Consider the following 23,532-nt stretch of genomic DNA (forward strand, 5'->3'; position numbering starts at 1 on the left):
TCAACTCTTCGGAAAGTTGAACTTCATATTGTTGAGACCATATGTTTGACTTTAATAACCAACTAATAAATAACTAAAATTATTCTCCAAAGTCTTTGCATAGGTAATTACTGAGCTTACTATTTGGCTCATTGATAGGTTAGGGTGCCTAATTATGCCACCAGTAACACAGGTGAAGTAAGGTGCCTGAGTATGCACCAGTAACACAGGTGAAGTAAGGTGCCTGAGTATGCACCAGTAACACAGGTGAAGTAAGGTGCCTGAGTATGCACCAGTAACACAGGTGAAGTAAGGTGCCTGAGTATGCACCAGTAACACAGGTGAAGTAAGGTGCCTGAGTATGCACCAGTAACACAGGTGAAGTAAGGTGCCTGAGTATGCACCAGTAATACAGGTGAAGTAAGGTGCCTGAGTATGCACCAGTAACACAGGTGAAGTAAGGTGCCTGAGTATGCACCAGTAACACAGGTGAAGTAAGGTGCCTGAGTATGCACCAGTAACACAGGTGAAGTAAGGTGCCTGAGTATGCACCAGTAACACAGGTGAAGTAAGGTGCCTGAGTATGCACCAGTAACACAGGTGAAGTAAGGTGCCTGAGTATGCACCAGTAACACAGGTGAAGTAAGGTGCCTGAGTATGCACCAGTAACACAGGTGAAGTAAGGTGCCTGAGTATGCACCAGTAACACAGGTGAAGTAAGGTGCCTGAGTATGCACCAGTAACACAGGTGAAGTAAGGTGCCTGAGTATGCACCAGTAATACAGGTGAAGTAAGGTGCCTGAGTATGCACCAGTAACACAGGTGAAGTAAGGTGCCTGAGTATGCACCAGTAACACAGGTGAAGTAAGGTGCCTGAGTATGCACCAGTAACACAGGTTTATATAACGATACAAGTTCTGACTCCATAGTATGCAAGCAAACATTAAAATTTGATCCTTAGTGTTAACACATGCATCAGATGCATGCACCACAATAGTGTTGCTGCAAATTTCCTTACTTCCAGCTCCAATTAGAGAAGTTAGAATAAACCCCAAGAGTATGAAGAGGGCTGCAGTATTCCATACTGTCTCCCATTGAAACTTACTGCATGTGTACCTTCTTTGAGGACAAGTCAGTCTATACATGCATAGACTCTTGCATTAAATGCATTTATCATAACAATAGCAAAAAAAAAAAAAACAGTGACCCTATCAACTATTAAGTTGGAAAGTCCAGCTTTTTAATCTTTTTATCAGTTTCTTTAGATGGGGTGAAATCACCCATTTCTAGTACGTTCCTATTACAACTCCAACTTTATATGGTTTCAGTAAAATTATCAATGAGCTTTTCCCCATATGTTCATGAATTCAGTTTGATAGCTATCATTAGGGCTAGTTTTACCTTCCGTAAATGAATATCACTCTCCGAACCACAACAATAAGTTAGTGATGATTTTACTCACTCTTTTGCAAAGAGGTGCAGCGGTTAGCGTTGTCGCCTCACAGCAAGAGGTTCTCCTGTTCGATTCTCAGCTGGAGTACCTTCTGTGTGGAGTCTGCATGTTCTCCCCATGGTTGTGTGATGTTTAAAGACATGCAGGTAGGTGCGTGCAGGAATGGGTGTGCCTTCTTTGAAGGGTGGGCATTGGGCTGGCAACTCGGCATCGTAAAAATCCACTGCCAATCATTAGCGGACCGGACTTCCGCTGTGGCGACCTCTAACCGAAAGTCAACAGAGGTATTTATAAAGAATTTCTATACTCTACAATTTGTGTCTAATTAAATGGCCATTTTTTTTTTTATGAAATATACTATCTTCTGTAATGATTTTATTTATTGCATGTTGTGACTTTGTTTGCTTGATTTTTTTAGAGGAGACCAAAGCAGGGATTTATAAATGCAAGTGGAAAAAAATTCCTCCTGTCACTGAAGATCATCTTTTGCTATTCAAGAAGGGGGTCAAGTATGCAGAAACTATACTATGTGCACAATAAAGTGGAGGAAAAAGCTGTGAGTGGGAGCCACCTTTTAAAGCAATACCACCATAGTTCAAAAAAGTGCAAACCTAAATAAAGTGGGACAAAAAAAAACAGGTGCTGAATCACGTGAAAGAAAAACAATTGCTGAAACAATTCTGTGGAGTAATCACTGAGAAAAATGAAGTTCATCTAAACACATTTACATATTATTTCTAGGAATTTCATACTAAGATGGCACTTACGCATGCAATTAAACATATCTGCATATTTTTTTAAGCTGTTATACTTTGGATGTAAAATGCTTCCTCCCCTCTCTCTCTCTCTCTCTCTCTCTCTCTCTCTATATATATATATATATGTATATTTTAATAAAAATAATAAGTAAAACAAAATTTGGCAGATGGGCCATTCTCTAAATGTGATAATGCCCTCCATGGTATGTTTTATTGTGTAAATAATGCCCACTCAGGGGTATTATGAGGTCCAACACTGTAGGCAGTGGGCCTCCATGCCCCTGGAAGAGTGTTATTTATATAGTTGAACACACCTTGGAGGGTATTATCTCTCTTAGAGAATGGGCTGACCATAAAATTGTGATTCACGCATTTTTTTTATTTCTATATTTTTACACACACACAAATATATATATATATATATATATATATATATATATATATATATATATATATATAGAGAGAGAGAGAGAGATCACTTACACAATGCTGACATTTCAGAATGCCGACAACCATATGGCCGACACCATATGACAGACATTCAAAATGTCGACATTGTAATTAAACCATAAAAAAGGAAAATAAAATTCCCTTAAAACTGCTAGCAGGGGAGCTACACACCCTTGCACCCATCATGGGGGGCTCTGGCCCCCACACCACCCGTAACTTTAATATACCAACTCCGAGATCGCACTACAGTGCAGGAATGGAAATCTTTCCATTCCGCACTATAGTGAGATGCTGGTTCCGCATTGTCGGCATTCCAAATGTCGATCATATGGTTGTTGGCATTCTGGACTGTCGGCAATGTGAATGGGACCCATATATATATGCATATGTGTGTTGAGGATTTTACATTTGTGTGTGTGTCCGTGTGTGTGTAATGTTAAAGTAGATAGAGGAAACAAACTGACATTACAAACAGATTTTTAAACACAACCAGAAAACTTAGCTAAAATGTGACTTTTGTTGTTTACTTCAAATAATCAAACTGTCAAATCCTCCAACCTAAAAGCATACAGAAAACTTTAATGTATTATAAAAATCATGAAACTGAAAAGTTCAACCTGTACACGCTGTAACACATTTTTTTTTTCAGGAGACAAGCTCCCCCTACATTTCCGTACCCCAACAACTTTATATGTTCTAACTCTGATATTACACAATGGGGAAAGAACATATTTCCAATTCCCACTGTACCACAACCTCCTGAAATAATACAGCATCACTTTACAAGTATACGTATGTTCAATCATTTCTGCAGCTGTTCAACCAATTCGAGAAACTGAACATTTCGATCACTTGAATGGAACTCGACTGATTGATGTAAGATTGTGTCTGCTAGAAGTAACCTCCTTATTTAACACTGCTGAATAGCTGCTAAGTATATCCGACATGATGGAACTGGCTGAGGTTTCCATGTCTGTCTAAAGTGCTGGAGCTATAATTCATTATCATTTTTTTCGCTTTATGCACAGTTTACACCTTTTATCGGTCAGGCTGTAGAAAATCTGCAGTATGTTCTGTAGCCTATGGACACTATTTATTAGTTCATCTTGAATTGCGAAATAATGTAAGTCACACTGGTTATACTAAATATTTCTCCCCATTCTAAATTTCCAGTTGTATGCAGGTTTTGGAAATATGCCTGTCAGTGAAAAATCAACTCTCCTAACGTAGAGTGCTTTTAGTGACATGATTATACGGACAAAAATAAAAGCTCTGAATGAAGGTCTAAGGTTGGTTTATCTGTTTAAATATAAAATATTCATGCTATAGTCAGTAAAAGGTCCTTATTAATTCCCTGCAATAAATAGGTGTAACCAGGTATACCCCCCACTGACACATACATAAAACACAGTCCTAATGCATACCATTTGGCCTACACTGCAAGGTTAACTATGTAATATATATAATCCTGGTCTTATGCCATTAATGCATTTGAATCACCTAGCTCAAAACAAAAGAGTGAATATGCTTACCTCCTTTCTTCTTTCCTTGATAACATTTCATTTCATTTTACACATAGATCTAGTCAAAAACATTTAACTGCTTACATAGTTTAATCAATTTTTCACAGATAACAGTTTCAAATAACTGTATGCCCCAGTCAACTATGAAAGCATTGCCTATCTGTTTAGTACCCTAGTATATTTGAGGTCACTTCCCTCACTGACTGACAGATTAACACTGCTAAATAGTCTCACTTTGACAAGTCAGAACAGTGAATACAGCATGTTGAAAGTAACTAAAAAATGTAACCTAACCTCACTTCTGACCTGATACGTAATTTTTTCCTTATATTTTTGAAACTTCCATGAGGTAACCAGATTTCAAAATATCTCCACAGTAGTGTATTTATAGGAATACTGAAATTCAATATTATTAATCTGAAACAGCTTTCGATGTACCAATTTGCCCATAAACTCTAACAAACGTATGGCATATATACAAATAAAGTATTTATGTCACACTTAAACAAGAATCTGATTTGGGTGATCAGCTCATTTTATAAACATTAGCTCATGTACTTGTGTGATGCCTTACATTAGTATGCTAGTCCACAAAATGACAAACGTAATTAGGAAACTGAAACAGTGCACAAATAAAAAAAGAAACATGATTTAAGCTTTTTGGTGTGGGTTGCCCTCATCCCTCCTCATTGTGTTGTACAGATTGTAATCCTACAACCCCACATAGTAAATATACTAATCCGAAGGTCACACTAAGTAAGTCAAAGCTAAGGGAAGAGTAGATTTTCCTGTAAAAGCAACTATTTCCTCTGTCTCAGAGGTACTACAACCTTTGCATTAGAATAAAAGAGCAAATGAGGGGGCTCTGGTCTTTCCCATGAGGTCTCATAAAAGGATTTAATCAAACAAAGGAAGAGTGTCATTCATTATTGGAATTAACCAGGTAAATTGCTCCACCAGCTAAGAATGACCATGCACCACCAGCCACAGAACTGAAAAAGAGTTACCAATCTGTCAGTCCTTTCCGTGTCAGGCCAGTTGAGGTTTCCCGTGTTGAGTCAAATTAAGTTGCATGCTCCAGTCCTGGTGGTGCCCTTCCATCAGTTCCTTTAAGTTTCATCTTTGCAACTGTACTCCCCCAGGAAACCAAAGACACTGGTTTCCCTGAAGCTCCCTTATGGGTCATGGGAATAATAGATTGCTAGTTAGCATTGTTTATGGTCAGAAATATGATGGTATCTGATTGTCTTTGAACTTCTAATTTTCATTCTTGATTAATGAAAACATTCTGGGCACAAGTTTTCACTTTTGTTCATCTTGTGCCAGTCCAGGAATTTCACCTCGAGCAGCACAATATGAATGACCCTAGCTGTCCCTCTTAATCATGGTCCCATTTCTGAAAACCAACAAAGTAGAACCAGAGTCGTACTGAAGTATTCAAGCAACTGGCCTGCTTTGAACACTCTATTATTTCAAAGTAAATACTCCAGGCCCTCAAGACACTCAATTAAGAGCACTCAGGGAGCACCAAGTGGCAGCGGGTGGGACAGGCTGTAGCTCACCTCAAGGTGGACCACCAGCCCAATCCCAAGATCCAACTATGAGCTATTTTTAACTGCAGCAACTTTAATATACGCTATTTGAGCTGGAATTATTGCTGCTGCTAGCACCAGACTTGCCCTCCAATAGAGCCTTGTTAAAAGGTTAAAATGTACTCATGCCAATTACGGGGCCTCAGAAGAGTCCTGTATTATTATTTTTTGTCACTGCTTTATTAAGTCAGGAGTGGGTAATTTGCATGCCTGCTGCTTTCTTCTGGATTTGGTAGCCATTTCTCAGGCTCCCCCTCTGGGGGGGCTCTTTCTTCTCCCTTTCCCCTCTCACTTTCAAAGCTACGTTAATATGATACTTAACAGGAGTGTTTTCACTCGGCTATTAGCACTCAGCTTTACCTTCTTTAACAAGAAAGCAGCATTTGATTTAACTGAACCCCATTTACATCAGAACGGAATAATTATAGAAAACTAATTAGGAGAATATGTGTTTTTTTAATATTTCTGGTATAGAATTAAGTACATGTGAACTTTGTGTTCTACAACAGATATTGAACTTTGTTCCAACTAACTGAGTAAGGTAGCATATTATTAAAACAGAAATGTTTTAAGTTTATTATTTTTCAGTGTTCCCTAACTTAAAAGAAGTGGATGGAAATGAATCTTTTGATTCTAATATTTCTAATTGTGGTAGGTTTTATTCCTGTAATTCACAATGTGTTATTTTTGATGAAGGTTCACCCCTATCCAAGTTAATGTTTATGTAAGCCTCTATTTTATGCTTCCTTTTAAAATGCTAAGACTAATCATTTTTTTCTGAAATGTTAAATTTTGCAGCTATGAACACTTCTAGTAAGTTTTCTATCAAAAACTTATTTTTAATTTAAGATGAATGGTTGGCCCTGAAATCATTGCAATTTAATTCTGATGTGGTAATTAAACCTTCAAATAAGGACAGAGAACATCATATGGATTACATTCATACTGTCAAATGGTTGAAATGCTGTATAACATTATATCATCCAAAAGGTTGAAACTGAAAAAGCCGATGAGCTTGTGATACTGCAGGAAGTGGTGTCTTCCCCTCTCCCGACTATAGTGCAGTCTTGGTGTTGGCATATATGATTAGCTTGGGGTATGGGGGTAGAAACACCCATATGGTGGTGCGGGGGGATTGCCCCTGCATAGAATGTGTACCGAGTGTTTTGGTAGTCTGAGTTTCGACCATTTGTGGTTGATATAATATCATTTGTCATTTCAGCTGTTCAACATTATGAATGTATTCTGATCATTTTGCATTGTTGTATTGGGTCTATGTTAAATGTTTGAACATCCAAAATGTTGAACATTACATATTCGAGACCAAATGTTCGACATTTGGATGTTCGAACATCAAATAAAAAAAAAGTAAAAAAAGAAAAAAACACTTTAATAGCGTAGGCAGGGGGGCAAGCACCTTGTACCCCTGCACCCCCACACACTCCCACTTAAATATACCAACTCCAAGACCGCACTTCAGTGCAGAAAAGGGAAATTCTCCCTATCTGCACCATACGGTGCCGTTGAAAGTCTATCTTCGAACATTCAAAATTTCGAACATTTGGTCTCAACCATGTAATGTTCGAAATTTTGAGCGTTCGAAGATTTGTCAGGTACCCATTGTATTTACTCCTTTATTAAAAAAAGTGGGGATTTTTGTTGCCTTTTATCGCAAAATTAACTTTTAAAAGTCTTGCAACACAAGGAAATAAATCCTGAACACCTGCAAGTATGCTTGATCAGTCAGTACATTTGTCTGCAAACACTAACATCATTGTTGGTGCAAGTTTTAATTACTTAACTGAGTAACTGATACACAATTTCAAGCACTTAGTTAACTCCTAAACTATTAATTAAATTAGCAGTCTAGCAGAAAACTAATTGCTTTTTCATTTTTTAACAAGTTGCAGTTCCTTCCTATTGACACATTGTAAAAAACAATGTTGTTCTTCTTTCGGCTTTTCCCGGTTAGGGGTTGCCACAGTGGAACTCCAGTCTGCTAATGATTGGCAGTAGATTTTTACGGTGCCAAGGTGCCAGCTCAACGCCCAACCTTCAACAAAGGCATGCCCATTCATGCATGTCTTTCGAAGGCCACTCGACTGTGGGGAGGACATGCAGACTCCACACAGAAGGCACTCCAGCCGAGAATCGAACGGGATAACCTCTTGCTGTGAGGTGACAATGCTACCGCTGCACCACCGCGGCTTCATTGTAAAAAAATAATTATTGTAAAAAACAATAATTAAAAAAAAAAAGTTTTCTGCCCACTCAGAAAAAGTGTAGCTACTTTCTTTATGCATCACTGAAGATATCAATTTTCTTGGGACATTTAAAAGTTATGATGATAAAAAGGTCATTATATTAAAAATGTGTGAACACAAGCACAGAAATGCAAACTGTTTTAAGGTAACCACGTTTAAGTACCTAAAAAGTCTTTGAATATAACTTTTTAGTAAACAAGGCATTATTTTTTTAATTTATGTACCTTTCAAACCTCTATTGGAATACCGTCACTACGTTATGCTTTTCCTGTTGCCTGTCATCTCAAACTAACATTATTATTGTTATTTTTCTTATTCAGCTTAGAGCTCATTATCATAGCGGATTATTTTTAGCAATTCCAATTAAGTGGACATTATTTTTTTAATAATTTAATATCTCCCAATATATGAAAGAATTATAATACTGAGGTGAGTTTCTGAGCAAAGGGTATTACTTTATTATGATGGACAAGAGTGAGTGCCACTGGACAAGAAGTGCAATATAATTAAACTAGAGGCCAGATGGCAGGATGGAGCCACTCAGTATTATGGCAGTTTGCATGCCCATTGTTTATGCAGTACAGCCATTTGAAACCAGGATCTGTACTTACTGCTTCTGCAACAGTATGTGGGATTAGGGACACACACATTCACTGCATACGCCACACCTTGCAGTTTTATTACCCAAATAGTCCATTTGTTAGAGAAATTCAGCTGGCATACTGAGGTTTCCACTATAGCAGAGGGAAATAGTAATGCAGGCATGGCATGGACAAGTAGCAGAATGCGATTAGGTCCATTATGTATCTATACTGTTTAGTGCATGCCACTTTATGCAATGCTACAATTCCTCATGAATCTCTCCTATAGTCTTTCGATGGAAATCAGTAAAATATCTAGCGCTGTATATGGATCATTATTTCAAAGTGAACTGACAGAATAATAACTGGCTGAACACATTATCACAAAAAGTAAAGCTGCAGCACTGGCCCTGATACTGCTTACTGCATTCAGAATCTTTGCAAAAAAACATTGAGCAAACTGAATCTAGGATCATGCACACAGATTCACACAAACATGCACGCACATGTAAGATGTGAGCATACTTCGGAAGCGTCCCTGATTTTGCAGAACATCCCTTCTTTTGCCTTATATTTTTGCCCTGTCCCTCATGATAGGTTTGTTTTTCTGGTAAATCACTGAGGATTGCAGTCAATCAATAATACCAGACATGACAGCTTCATATTCTTCAGAAAATGCACATTAAACCAAAACATGTTATTCTAATACATTTTTAATGAATTATAGTAATATTTAAAAATTGTCCTTGATTTTGGACCTTTGACCCCCACACACACATATACACATTATTTTTGACTTTGTCCAGGATTCTTTGACAAAGAAAGTGAGAGCTATGGATGTTCTTTTTTGCTATTTTGCTCTTTTGTTCTGTCTTTCTCTCACTCTATTTCTTTTTGTTGCCAGACTTATAATGGCTTCATAGATAACTTGAAACAAAACCAAATTCACATAGCAGATTTAAGCACAGCAGACCCAAAAACACTGCCAAAACATCATCAAGCATACAAAGAATTTGTAAAAGTTTGGTTATCGAGGCATCATCGAAGATTTGTAAATTGCCCTTGAAAAACGTAGAAATATTATAACACACTAACTCTGGAATGCAGAGTAATGTGCAAGTATTTAATAGCACATTTAGGCCAGCAAGCCAAACTGTACTAGATAATAATATACATTTCAGGCCTTATTATGAGCTCATTAAAATACCTTAAGTGGAAACTAGCCAGTAGTCTGAAGTATTCTGTTTAACAAGAATTCTCCAATGTTATTAACCTCAGAAATGTCCTTTTTCAAAGACAAATCGAAACAACATAGCAAAAGTGCCATAGTAAATGCATAGGGAATCTAGCTATAAAAATACTTAGCACGTCTCTGCATTGTGTAAGTCATTTATAATAGTTTCTTTATTAAAGTATCATAAGATATATGCAGGGAGGTTTGATTGTAAATATCTTTGTATTTACTATCCATTTCCTGGCTGGGTCATCTCTGGATCTGCTATGAATCCTTTGCTTTCTTATAACCATACTTATTTTGTACCTCACTCATAGGTAATTAATTAAGTATGCAGTCTTAAGAGTTCATTATGGAGCCTATCCCATTTCCTAACTTCCCCCTATCACTGCCTGATTAATAGACCAGCTCAGAGACAAATGGAAACTAATGGAATCAAACCCTGCAGCATGTTATCAAGTCATACCTTTAATCCTCTCCGCTAACTGCCAGACTCCTGGATTTAATTCTACTAGATATTTTTTTTTTTTTGCTAAACTGAATATTTTAAAACATTACACAATTTCCACTTATGGAATGCTGACAAGATGATAACAAGGCTGAAATATCTGTTCAAAGCTTTTAGAGTTTGGATCATTGTTCTGAAATTTTAAGTTTCTTCTTTTTTATCGACAAGAACCAGAGAACCAACATTTTTAGATGAATAAATAATCAGTGGCATTTATTTAATTTGAACAAAAATTTTATAACCTTAGAGATAAACTATTCTGTAATTCTAAAAGCTGGCATTCTTTTTTTCTCATGCTAGATATGAAACTAAAATGAGGTATATCATTGCTATAATGCATAAGGTAACAACATGTGTAATTGGGAATAATTATTCCAGGCAGCTGTTACTTTAATGATTACAATATATGAAAGGTAATGCATGTGGGCTCTCTATTCTTATAAGTACATTTCAGTGCTCGAACCCCTATCTTCAAAACTGTCTTTGTATAAAACTTTCCTTTAAAGTATGTGTAATGTAGACTACAACCATCACAACTGTCATTGTATTAATGTTATGCAAAAATTTCACTTTAATGTATGCTTGTTAGAGTGCTGCCTCTGAAAAGTAACGTTGTGTAGACTTACCATAAATGTAGATGTTCGAGTGTATTCACTGTTGCAGTCATTACATTACAGTCATTACATTTGGGTAATCCTGCTGGCAGGTTGCCCTCAGCCGGCCTGAATTCCAAAGTCTTGGGTCCTGCGTCGGCTGCTGTCACCCCTTCCCTGATGTCAGGTCGTCAGGGGTACAAAAGAAGCCACCGACACCATTTTCTTCAGTTTTTCTTGCCCCAGATGTCAGGTGCCCCCAATAAGGGTAGCCAAACTTTATATATATATATATATATATATTCATAAATACACCAATATAAATTTTACCTTCATCTATAAGCAAATACACCACATAGGTAGTATAAATCAGAGAAGGAAAGATAAGATCCAAAAGAAAAAAGGGGGATGGCGGGTGAGTAACCTGGACTGCAACAGTGAATACACTCAAACAACTACATTTATGGTAAGTGTACACAACTGTACTATGTTCTTTGAGTTTCACTGTTGCAGTCATTACATTTGGGTAGAGTCCCAAAGCTATGGTTGGGAAGCTGGAACTAGACAGCAGTAGGAGCGGCTATGAGGCCCTGCAGAACTGCAGTGGCAAAGCCTGCCCTGGATTTAGAGTAGAGTGGCAGATGATAATGCTTTGTAAAGGTGTGCACTGAACTCTAAGTAGCCGCCTCTAAAATGTCTCTGGTTGGTACTCCCCTGAGAAAGGCTGCTGAGGTGGTGCAGCTCTGGTGGAATGAGGCCTAATGCCCTTAGGCACTGGCTTGCCATGGTGTAAGTAGCAGAAATGAATGCAGTGGCCTAACCACTTAGAAATAGTCTGGTTTAAGATAGGCTTTCCTTGTGATCCTGCAGCAAATGCCATTAGTAATTGCTCTGTCTTCTTGAAAGCTTTGGTTCTGTCCAAGTAGAATCTAAGCTGTCTGTGTACGTCCAAAGAATGCAGAATTCCCTCCCCCTTGTTCTGTGGATTTGGGTAAAAGGTTGGCAGATGGATGGCTTGGTTAAGAGCCACACTGGACACTACTTTAGGCATAAATGTTGGGTTTGTCCTCAGGGAGACCCTGTCTGCCATGAGCTCCTGTAGCTCTGAGACTCATCTTGCAGAAGTAATTGCGAGGAGCAGCGCTGTTTTACAAGATAAAACTTCATGTCAGTAGTAGCCGCTGGCTCAAAAGGAGGCAGGGTGAGCTTTTCCAAGACATAGTTGAAGTCCCGTGCAGGTATTGGTAGTCTCTTTGGGAGCCTTACATTTTTGGCTCCTCTGAGGTACTGCCTTAATAAAGGGTGAGAAAAAAGTGGTGGCTCTGTATTGTAATGAGCCAAAATGGCAGAAGCATGAATTTTAATTGATGAAAAAGATAGGCCTTTGTCCAGCATCTCAGTTAAGTATTGCAAAATCTGAGGAATGTTTGGTACCGCTGTATCAGTTCCTTGTGCCTGGTTCCAGGCACAGAATCTCTTCCATTTTCTAGCATAAGACTTTCTAGTACTAGGCCTTCTGGCTTCCAGAATGACATCCATCACAGCTTTACTGAGAGGTGTTTTTTGTATGACTACATTATCAGCCATGCTGCCAAGTTTACTGTCCTGAGTTGGCTGTGCATGATCTGATTGTTTTGCTGGGACAGTAGTCGAGGCATTTGAGGTAAGGTCCAAGCTGGGTATAGAGATAAGTTTCTTAGTATTGGATACCAGTACTGGTGTGGCCAGTCTGGGGCAATCAGTATCATCTTTGGTTTCTCCTGTCTGAACTTTAGGAGCATCTTGGGGAGGACAGGCAGTGGAAACCGAGGTCCTGGGTTCGAGACTGACAGACTGATATACTGATAGGTTTTTCCAGCTGAAAGATAGGGCATCCACTTTCCATGCTTGTCTGTGATAAGTCCTTGTGCAGAATCTTTTTAGTTGGTAATTGAGAGGGGAGGCAAATTGATCTATGTCCGGGCATCCCCATTTCCTTGTTATCATGCTGAAGACTTGTGGATCCAGCTTCCACTTGTGGGGATCCATGAGGTTTGTGCTTAGTTCGTCTGCCAGAGTATTTTCCTTTCCTGGCAGGAATTGTGCCTGCAGATGTACTTGGTAAGTCAAAGCTGTGTCCCACAAGGTCATGGCTAGTCTGCAAAGGGGGTAAGAATGTGTGCCCCCCTGCTTGTTGATATACCACATGACCATGGTGTTGTCTGTCTTTATCAGTAGTTGTCCCGGATGAAGTAGGTCCTTGAAGGCTGTCAGGGCATTTTGGACAGCTAACATCTCTTTTTGATTGATATGTAGATGCATTTGGTTTGAGGACCATGTGCCCTGAATGCATCTTCCTGCCATGTGGGCTCCTCAGGCATAGTCTGATGCATCCGTTGTTTGTGTCTGCCTGGCTGGAGGTAATATGAATGGCTGTCCCTTGTTCTGGTGACAAGCCTTTGCCCACCATCGAAACTCCAGTTGCAGGCAGGGAATGAGAGTAATGACTGTTTCCAGGCTGTGGCAATGTTGAGTCCAAACACTTTTTAGGTACCATTGAAGTTTCCTCATATGCAGTCTTGCATATGGAATTAGTAGGATGCAGGATGCCATGAAGCCCAAAGCCTGCAGAATTTTTTTTGCAGATAACTGGGCCTTTGTTGCCAACATTTTGAAATAGGTAGTCAGTTGCCTTTGTTTGTCTGGTGTGAGATAAGCCATCTGGGCAGTTGTATTCAAGCTTGCACCCATGAATGTTATCTGTTGTGAGGGTACTAGTTTTGATTTATTTTTGTTGACTGTGTACCCTAGGCATGTTAGAAGTCTTTTCACAAATGCCAGATGTTGAAGAAGAATGTCCTTGTTCTCTGCTTGAATGAGACAGTCGTCCAAGTAAGGATATATTTGTATTCCTCTTTGTCTGCAGAATGCAATTACTGGTGCCAGGCACTTTGTAAAGACCCTGGGCACAGTAGATAAGCCAAACGGCAGTGCAGAGAATTGGTAATGCATTGAACCAGCCTTGAATCTTAGGTATCTTCTGCATGACTGTCTGACTGGAACATGCAGGTATGCCTTTTAGGTCTAAAGTCACAAGCCAAGCATTCTTGCCCAGCATGGGCAGAAGCTGCTGCAAAGTCAACATTTTGAATTTTGGAATATCCAGGAAAGTGTTCAGAATAGATAGGTCCAGTATCGGCCTCCAGGCCTTGTCCTTTCTGGGTACCAAGAACAGTCGAGTAAAATCCTTGTCCCTGCTCTTGCTCTGGTACTTGTTGAATGGCCCCCATGTCTATGAGGGATGAGACTTGTTTTTGTGCCTCTGCCCATTGATTTTTTGGCAGATCTGGCCAACCGTTTGCCTTTGGCAGAGTATGGGAATGGAACCTGTAGCCTTGTGACACTATTTTTAAAACCCACTTGTCCTGGGTTATGATGTGCCAATTTTGAACAAAAAGTGCTAATTTTCACCCTAAGAGTGCTGCCAGAAGATAAGTGCAGGCAGGGGGAAGTCATTGGGCCTGTTTTCTGTATGTTTGTGATCTATCTTCTCCAGCTTTGGAGGTAGAAGCACCCCATTGCTTGAGCCTATAAGAACCTTGCGCCTGGGATCTGCCCCTTTGAGGTTTGTCTGACACAGGAAAGGACCAATTTTTTGTAGACCAGTGTCTACTAAACCTAGGTGGCTGTACTTGTAAAAAATCTTTGATAGCTTGCATAGATTTAGCTTTTTCCTCCATTTTCTTTAACACCTCCTCTGCCTTAACACCAAACAAAGTATCATGCAATAAAGGTGCATCTAGTAATTTAACTTTAACATGATCAAGCAGATTTTGTTCCTTTAACCAAGCATGCCTCCTAATTACAGAACCCGTAACTGTGGCCCTGCAGGAGGCCTCCAAAGAATCAAAACCACATTGCAAAGTATATTTTCCAACTTGTTCTGCTGCATACAATAAATCCTACATTTCCTTGTTTTATGTACATTCACAATTTAACATCTTCTGTTTAAGCATTCCCATGACATGTTTCTGAGACTTAAGCATATGAAACTGACAGTTTAAGGCCCTTATAGCCAAAGTTGCAGATGTGTAAACCTTTTTTCCCCATCTATCCAGTGCCCTTGAATCTCTGTCAGAGGGGGTTGAGTTTTTTGCAGTGGAAGCCTTAACTCCCTTTGGACCCTGTGAAATACTTTCTGGGTCAGCAGCAGGGTATTTTAAAAAGAAAATTGTGTGAGTCAGGAACCCTGTAATATCTGTCAGGCTTAACAGTAGCTGGGGGTAAGGAGTCAGGGGTCAGACCAGACTCCGAAAACACATCATCTACAATGTCTAACACAGGTGGAATGGATAGAGGCCTGTGCTGAGGTAGTAAAAGAAAATTCCTGAGCCGCTTTTTAGATTCTGAAAAATCTTGGCTCTCCCAGTGGAAATGCTCCCTCATGGTATGCAAGGTTTCCCCAAAGGAATAATCCTCGGGAGGAGATGTTGAAGGTATAGATTATTCAGCATCAGAATCCTCATGGGGGGAAGAGAATATTCCTGATCAGAAGAGGAATCAGAAGAAATAAAAACCTGATCTGAAGATTCATAGTCAGTGTCTTGCCTAGGCCTCTTATCAGGAGGGGGATGTGAACCCCTGATCAAGGTAATCAAGTCTTCGGCCATTTTGAGCATCTGTTTTTTGGGCATAGAGGCCTGTCCACGTGGCTCTTGAGCTTGTTTCCTTGCTTTAGAAGGTGCTTTAGTCTTTGCCTTTGAAGGTGAAGTCATTTTAATGTAAAGATGTTTAGGTCTGAATACCCCCTCAGATGCCGACACCTGCTCAGCAGCTCCAGATCCATCTGAGGGATTAGCGTCCGAGGCTCCAATACCTTGGATATCCAGCGGCATGACCGACTCCATGTGGGAGTCAGTAACGGCCTGCGATTCTAAAGTAGCAGGCATCAGGGGCTGCAAAAGCTCCTCACTGAGAACCGGCAAACCGGAGACTGGCTTAGGAGAAGCTTTGTCGTCGATTTTGGGCCTCGGTTGTTTTTCTCTATCCTTTTCTTTGCATTTTTTGTAAACTCCGGTTGTCAGATAGCTATCCAATGACATTTCAGGATAATTAAACTGGTGTCCAAAAAAGTTTAAAGCAAAATCATACTGACTCTTAATAGTGCGTTGGTTAAATCTAGCACAAAACCGACAACAAGTAACTTTGTGATCAGGGCCTAGGCAAGGAATACAGTAAGAATGAAAATCCTTATGAGGTATTTGCTTTCCACAAGAAATACAATTATTAACTTTTTCTGACATCGGTCTGGTGCAAGAAAAAAGTTTCCCCAATGGGGTACTTAGCTTTATTGAAGACTTCGGATCTGAAACTCAAACACAAAAATCTCAGGAGTCGGCCGACCGGCACTTGCGAACTGCTTCTGCTTCGGGCACCGCGCGTCAAGAAAGACTGAAGAAAATGGCGTCAGCAGCTTCTTTTATACCCCTGATGACCTGACATCAGGGAAGGGGTGACAGCTGCCGACACAGGACCCAAGACTTTGGAATTCAGGCTGGCTGAGGGCAACCTGCCAGCAGGATTACACAAATGTAATGACTGCAGCAGTGAAACACGAAGAACATCTGTCTTTGTATACGTTTTATACTCTATTCATTTTAATGCATGCATATTCCATAGTGCAGTTAATTCATGGTTGAACGCTTGACATGTCACTGTTATAACCTTATAAATGTTTCTGCTTTACTATATGCTTTGCACATTGTCATAATAACTTTGTATTTGTAAAGATGGAGCTTTTCTGTCCAGGCTTCCACTGAAAACTTATTTTAATTCCTATTCGGACTTTCTGCAGTAAACTAATCAGCATGAAGACATCAGGAGCTGTTGTGTGATTTGCTCATTACCATAGTTGCAACTCTTTGTCGTCATCATGAATGATGTCCTTTCATATCAACATTGCAGTATTCTAAACAGAAGGAATCTCACGGCCCAGGGCAGCCTGATGCTCTGCCAGTATACCAAAGCTTACTGATCTTGTATGCACCGTACATCACAGCTATGCGCCCTGCACAGAACATAGACTATAAAAGGGAAGTATGGATGCAGCTACCCAGAACTTCTTTGCCAACAGTTTGAATGCCAATATTGCTAGTTGGTCTAAATGGTTTGCTGCTGTGCTGAATACCTATCCACCAGATAAGTGCCCCACTGGGGTTGTTTTTTCTTCTTTTCTTGGTCTTGTATTTTATTTTGCTACCTAGATTTCATGTCATCCAAGAAGAGAAAATGTCAGTGTGGGAGGCAGATTCCCATAAGGATCATCACGAACAGTGTCTCTTTGTTTGGGCGCTTCCCACAACCATACCTCTTGTAGTATCTGTAAGGCATTTGTGCCTAAGACATTCAGACGTTGTTTGTCTTCTCTGGACATTTATCTTGAAAACCAATGGCTTAAACAGTTAGCCAAGGATTCCATGGCAAATTCCGAGATATTCCTGCTAGGTACAAAGAAGACCAAGAAGTCTCTGCTGGATTCTTTGGCTGTCCAGTCTCCACCGGACATCCCTGTAGAAGTAAGTAAGAGCTCTGCAAGTCATTTTGTGGTAGTCGCTCATCCTATGTTATGATTCAAGATGAAAAGGCAGGGTAGTTCATTTATATGCTTAATTATATAGAAACACATCAGGATGGATAGCAGCAATATAAAATATAAAATAACTGATTAACTGACAGACCATTATATACATGTATGCTTACATCTCAACAGCTCTCTACAAAATGGCAGTCTGGCTTGCACATGCTCTGTATATATATATATATATATATATATATATATACACATGTGCAAACCCACAGAAAGCTTCTTAAAGGTATACATACATACTGATCTACATCCCTTTTTAGTGAATTGCCCACAATAAAAGACTTCTGAAAAAGACATGCAATTATACAGACACTAAGAAATAAATACAACATTCATGTCCAAGTTGCCATGCATCTGCAACATGGTCTGAAACAGGGGTGGCTCGTGCTAGGATGGCAGGACTGCAGACCCCCCCCCCCCCCCCAGCTGTGGAAAAGGAAAAAAAAAACAAATCAGTGAGTCTCTGAATGTTTCCAAACATCTGCTGCAACATCATTCTGGAGTAGAAGAATGCATCTTGGCACTCTAGTGCCCAGAATTCTATGTGGTGATGACCACATAGAATGGAAGAGATCTGGACTGCAACATCTGCAGGCTGGAGCCTGCACTCACAGGGAAGGAGGACATGCTTATGTGAGACTTGAGAGAAGGACATGTTTACTGGACCTGAAGCTACTGGGGGAAGGTGTTATTGGCTGCTGCAGACGAGGGACACCAGGTACTAATGAAGCAAGCAGATGAAGTTTGTGTGTACCGGACTTGAAGCTGCTGCTGCTGCTGCTACTGTGTGTGTGTGTGTGTGTGTGTGTGTGTGTACCAGACTTGAAGCTGCTGCTGCTACTGTGTGTGTGTGTGTGTGTGTGTGTGTGTGTGTGTGTGTGTGTGTGTAGATGAAGTGTGTGTGTGTGTGTGTGTGTGTGTGTGTGTGTGTGTATGTGTGTGTGTGTGTGTGTGTGTGTGTGTACTGGACTTAAAGCTGCTGCTGCTGCTGCTACTGTGTGTGTGTGTGTGTGTGTGTACCGGACTTGAATCTGCTGCTGCTACTGTGTGTGTGTGTGTATGTGTGTGTGGTGGCTAGAAAGAACTCAGATGGTGGTGGCTCAGGCTTGAACCCTGTACCTTAAGTGCAGGTAGCAAGAGCCTGAATTCCCTACCCACCACCATCTGTGAAAATGTTGCAGATTTTTGCCTCATATTTTTGTTCTGTTCTGTTCCTCATAAAATCTGTAGATTTTTAATTCAGTACATAGTTGATGGTGCAGTGGTAGCATTGTTGCCTAACAGCTAGAGGTTCTCTGGTTTTATTCTTGGATGGGGTGCCCTCTGTGTGGAGTTTGCATGTTCTCCCTGTGTTTGTGTGGGTGTGCTCTGGTGTTCTTCCATGTTACAAAGGCATGTGTCTGGAGTGTTTCTCCCTGGGCCTCTACTGAAAATTGGCTTTTGTTCCAAGTCAGACTTTCCTGGTTAACAAATGTTAAATAAATAAAAATGACAGGCATTTGAATTTCAGACTTAATATTCTCTAAAAAGTATATGGTAACAAAACCTCTTATTCTAGCAATTTTCTAATCTAAGTTTATAAGATGAATATTTGAAATTTGTCTCTATTTTTTGGGACTGCATTATTGGCTTCGTCCAGGTTTTTTGTGCTAAGGTTGAGAGCTATGGTGAGAAATTAATTCACTGACTATGTCTGGGGGCTGTATTCCCCCATTACTGGCTTTGTCCAGTTGTTTTGTGCTAAGAGGTTGACAGCTATGGTAAGAACTGAATTCACTAAATGATAGCCATTTAAGTTTCAGTCTTCCTCTCTTTCTCAAAACAGCTGATTTGGCATAGTGGTATGTTGCTCTGACTGTTTTGCACAAGTTCCTGGGTTCAAGACCTGGCATTGAAATGTATGGTAGTAACACAGCATTTTATTCTAGCAACTTTCCAAGATTATACAAGTAATGTTTAAAATATGTCCCTGGTTTTTGGGCATTTGTCCCCCCAATAAACTTTGGCTTTTTCCAGATTTCTTGTGCTGTAAAGTTGAGAGATACAGCTGAGTATATAGTAGATTTTACAAGGAGCTGAGAGCTGCAGGGGAAGAGAAGTTTAGTGCTGCTTATGCTGAATCTGCTTGTAATGTTAATAACACAACAGGTAGTGTACTTGCTTTTGATCCAGAAGGCTGTAGGTTCTACTCCCACAATATGTAGATGCATTGCTGATACTGTGTTGTAAAGGGGGTGGATGCTGCAGTCCTTTTTGGAGAAGATACCTAGTAACTATGAAGCTGTTATCAGTTTGCCATCCATTCCCTATTGCAATATTACTAGCTTATCATTTTTTAATGCACCATAGGTAATTTATTCCTCAAGGGCATCAGGCACTTTATTAATAGATGAAACAATGAAATATAAAGTTGTTTGCTAGCAGCAGCTTCTTCATTAGTTTCAGATCTCTTTAATGTGGAATTATTTAGATGACACTTACTTCTTCAGAGATTGTGCATATTTACTGATACTGGTGAATTGAACAGACTTTTATGATGGAAATGTTCTAAATTGGGCAGTTTTGGGATTATTGGTGCATGCATTTTGTTTATTGTTTACTGGAAAAATGTTCAAAACAATAAATTTAAAACACCCTCTAACAACTGTACTGTATTATACAATGAATATTATTTAATACAATCAGGAAGGTGTTGTGACAGTGGTGAGGTGGAGGCGGGATTACATCAAGGATCAGCTCTGAGCCCTTTCTTATTTGCAATGGTGATGGACAGGTTGACAGACAAGAGCAGACTATGATGTTTGCAGATAACATTGTGATCTGTAGTGAGAGTATGGAACAGGTGGAGGAGACCATAGAGAGATGGAGATATGATCTAGCGAGAACAGGAATGAAGATCAGCAGGACTAAGACAGAATATGTGTGTGTGTGAATGAGAGGGAGGATAGAGGAATGGTGAGGATGCAGGGAGTAGAGGTGGCGAAGGTGGATGAGTTTAAATACTTGGGATCAATAGTACAGAGTAATGGTGAGTGTGGAAGAGAGGTGAAGAAGAGAGTATAGGCAGGATGGAGTGGGTGGAGAAGAGTGTCAGGAGTGATTTGTGACAGAGTACCAGTAAGAGTGAAAGGGAAGGTCTACAAGAGGGTAGTGAGACCAGCTATGTTATATGGGTTGGAGACAGTGGCATTGACAAAAAGGCAGGAGTTAGAGCTGGATGTGGCAGAGTTAAAGATGTTAAGATTTGCACTGGGTGTGACAAAGGTGGATAGGATTAGGAATAAGTATATTAGAGGGTTAGCCCAGGTTGGAAGGTTTGGAGACAAAGCCAGAGAGGCAAGATTACATTGGTATGCACATGTGCTGAAGAGGAATGCTGAGTATATTGGGAAAAAGATGCTAAGGATGAAGCTACCACGTAAAAGGAAAAGAGGAAGGCCTAAGATAAGGTTTATGGATGTGGTGAGAGAGGACATGCAGGTGGTTGGTGTGACAGAGCACGATGCAGAGGACAGGAAGAAATGGAAACAGATGATCCGCTGTGGTGATCTCTAACGGGAACAGCTGAAAGAAGATGATGATGACAATCAGGAAGGTGTATCAAAGAACACATGTATGTTTCGTGTGCAAGGGGCCTATGATTTGAAAACAGCCCAAAGTTAATCTTTATCTGCCACTGGCAAAATGTATTTTCTTTGAATGTGGGTTTCAATGCTGTTTCAATGAATGTGAGTTTCAAGGGCAGAGAAGTTTTAATGCTAAGTCTATTTTCACTGTGAATCTGCATTGCTTTGTTTAGCAGGTCTGTTAGTGTTTGTGCTGTAAATGCAAAATAACTTTCAAACTAAATCCAAATCATCACAGAAGTGATGTACATATGTAAATATACACATTACAGTGTTTATGGTAAATGGAGTGAAATAGCCAAGTAATGGGACATTGGAATGGCTGCAGGGGGGAGGCTCCATTCGACCATGATTTTGTGATGGGGGGAGAGCGGCAAACTCAAAGACAGCCCCGGCTGAACTATACCTCTCAACTGTCCACATTTTTTGCAGAATGAATAGATTTTTGCTTCTTATTTTTGGTTTGTTCCTCATAAAATGTGTTTTTTTTTTTCAAATCATTTAGGAATGAAGTCACTAAATAATGACAGACATTGAGTTTCAGACTTCATAACCTTCAGAAAAATGCATGCTAAAGCAAGACCTGTTATTCTATCAACTAAGTTTATACAAGAGAATTTTTTAGTACTGTTTGTATATTCCCCCCAATATATTTGGCCTTGTCCAGATTTTCTTCATTAACAGGTTGAGAGGTACGTGCAAATACATCTCTTTATAGAATTAGGAATACCCAAACCTCTCAACTGTCCCCAATTTTGGCTCAAAATGTTGCTCTCCCCCTAATAATCTCTCTGCAAAATAGCAATTTTGAAAGAAAATGTGGAGGGTTTACAATTATAAATAACTGTAGTGATCAGAGTTATAGATTACTTTTATTTCAGAAATGCATGTAGATTCTCTTATTTTGTCAGCTGTTCAAGTTAACAGTACTAATATTAAAAAAGTGTCCCTTTGACAGGTTCCCCAGCTGTATTGTGTGGCAATTTTATATTTTTGCATCACATGTTTTGTCTGATTTTCATAAAATTGTGGCTTTCTGGCAAATTATTGGCAAATCATAAAAGATTGAAGTTAGAAAATAATGACAGACATTTGAGTTTCAGATTTCATACCCTTCAAAAAATTCATACTAATGCAAGACCTACTACTATTCTATTATCTTTCTAAGTTTATAAGAGCAATATTTAAAAACTGTCCTTATTTTTGGGCCTTTGTCCCACTTTTATCTATGGCTTTGTGTAGATTTCTTGCTCTGAGGTTATAAGGTATGGCAAATGTGTCAGAGCCATCACCGTCAGCCAGAGACATTTCAAATTGTGACATACTTGTTGCACCCCACTCCCCCATGTAGTGACTCTGGATATGTCCAAGCAAGGCAAGGAGCAGTTATGCAGTGTAAGTGTGCAGAATATTCTACCATCCAAGGCAGACACAAGTACAGCAGTGGCTTTTCATCTGTCCTTAATTTTGCAAAATGTTCTAGTTTTCTGTCATATTTTTATGCTGTTGATTTATGCTTCTTATTATTCAGAAAATGCATGCTGTCGCAGTGCCTTGTTGCTCTGTGTTTCAGTAGCAATGCTTTAATTACCATCAGGTAAGCTTGTCTGAGTTTGTAAGATGCAGGTAAGCTTTAATAAGCATACTGTTAAAGAATTACCAACACTGAAAAAGCCTTTTTGTTGTTGCCATGCAAAGAACATTTACATAACTAGATAACATATAAGCCTTAGGTATTGAAATGCATATGACAGTATTTGTAATAAAGGACAGGATTACAGTATTTTTAGAAGCTCATTACATTTGTTGGAGACTTGCAATCATTTTTGCAGGCTTTACCCATAAACTAAACGGAATGCCAATCTATCACGTGTGGTCCATAACCTGTGCAGTAATCCTTTAAGCAATTTATCTTGAGCTTGTTTTTTGTTTGCTTTGATCACATTTTCCCCATGAAACAAGCAGATAGTTATTGTCAGGCAGTAGGTATTTTTTGGATAAGAAACATTTTTACAAATGGGGATATCACAGAGATTGCTACTTTAAGCATGTCACTTCGTACTTTTATAAAGCTGAATATAAATTATAATTAGAACTGCAGTGGAAGGAGAAGTGGTTTGAATTAAATGCTGCTTGTTTTTTTATACTTCATTTTGACTGGCATTCCAGTAATGTATTTAAAAGGTAATTTATTTTTTCATGTCTCACAACCTTTTTGTTTCCATCTAGATATTAAGTAAGCTGTCATGTAGCCAATGCATTGAAATATTTTTTCTTCTACACTTCATTTTGTCTTGATTAGACTCTCGTAATGATGGTTTTGCTCCCAGGGCAGCGTATTTAATT

At 39.4% G+C, this 23,532-nt stretch overlaps 1 protein-coding gene across 2 annotated transcripts in view; it reads right to left on the reverse strand.

The window, feature by feature from the left end:
* The window catches only part of LOC122804724 (fibroblast activation protein alpha), a 1,600,794-nt gene that overhangs the window by 750,858 nt on the left and 826,404 nt on the right, over nt 1-23,532 (reverse strand). The gene's annotated exons all lie outside the window — the stretch shown is intronic.

This window comes from Protopterus annectens, chromosome 6.part0, assembly GCF_019279795.1.
Source record: "Protopterus annectens isolate FY-2018-M chromosome 6.part0, PAN1.0, whole genome shotgun sequence".
NCBI classification, from domain to species: Eukaryota; Metazoa; Chordata; order Ceratodontiformes; family Protopteridae; genus Protopterus; species Protopterus annectens.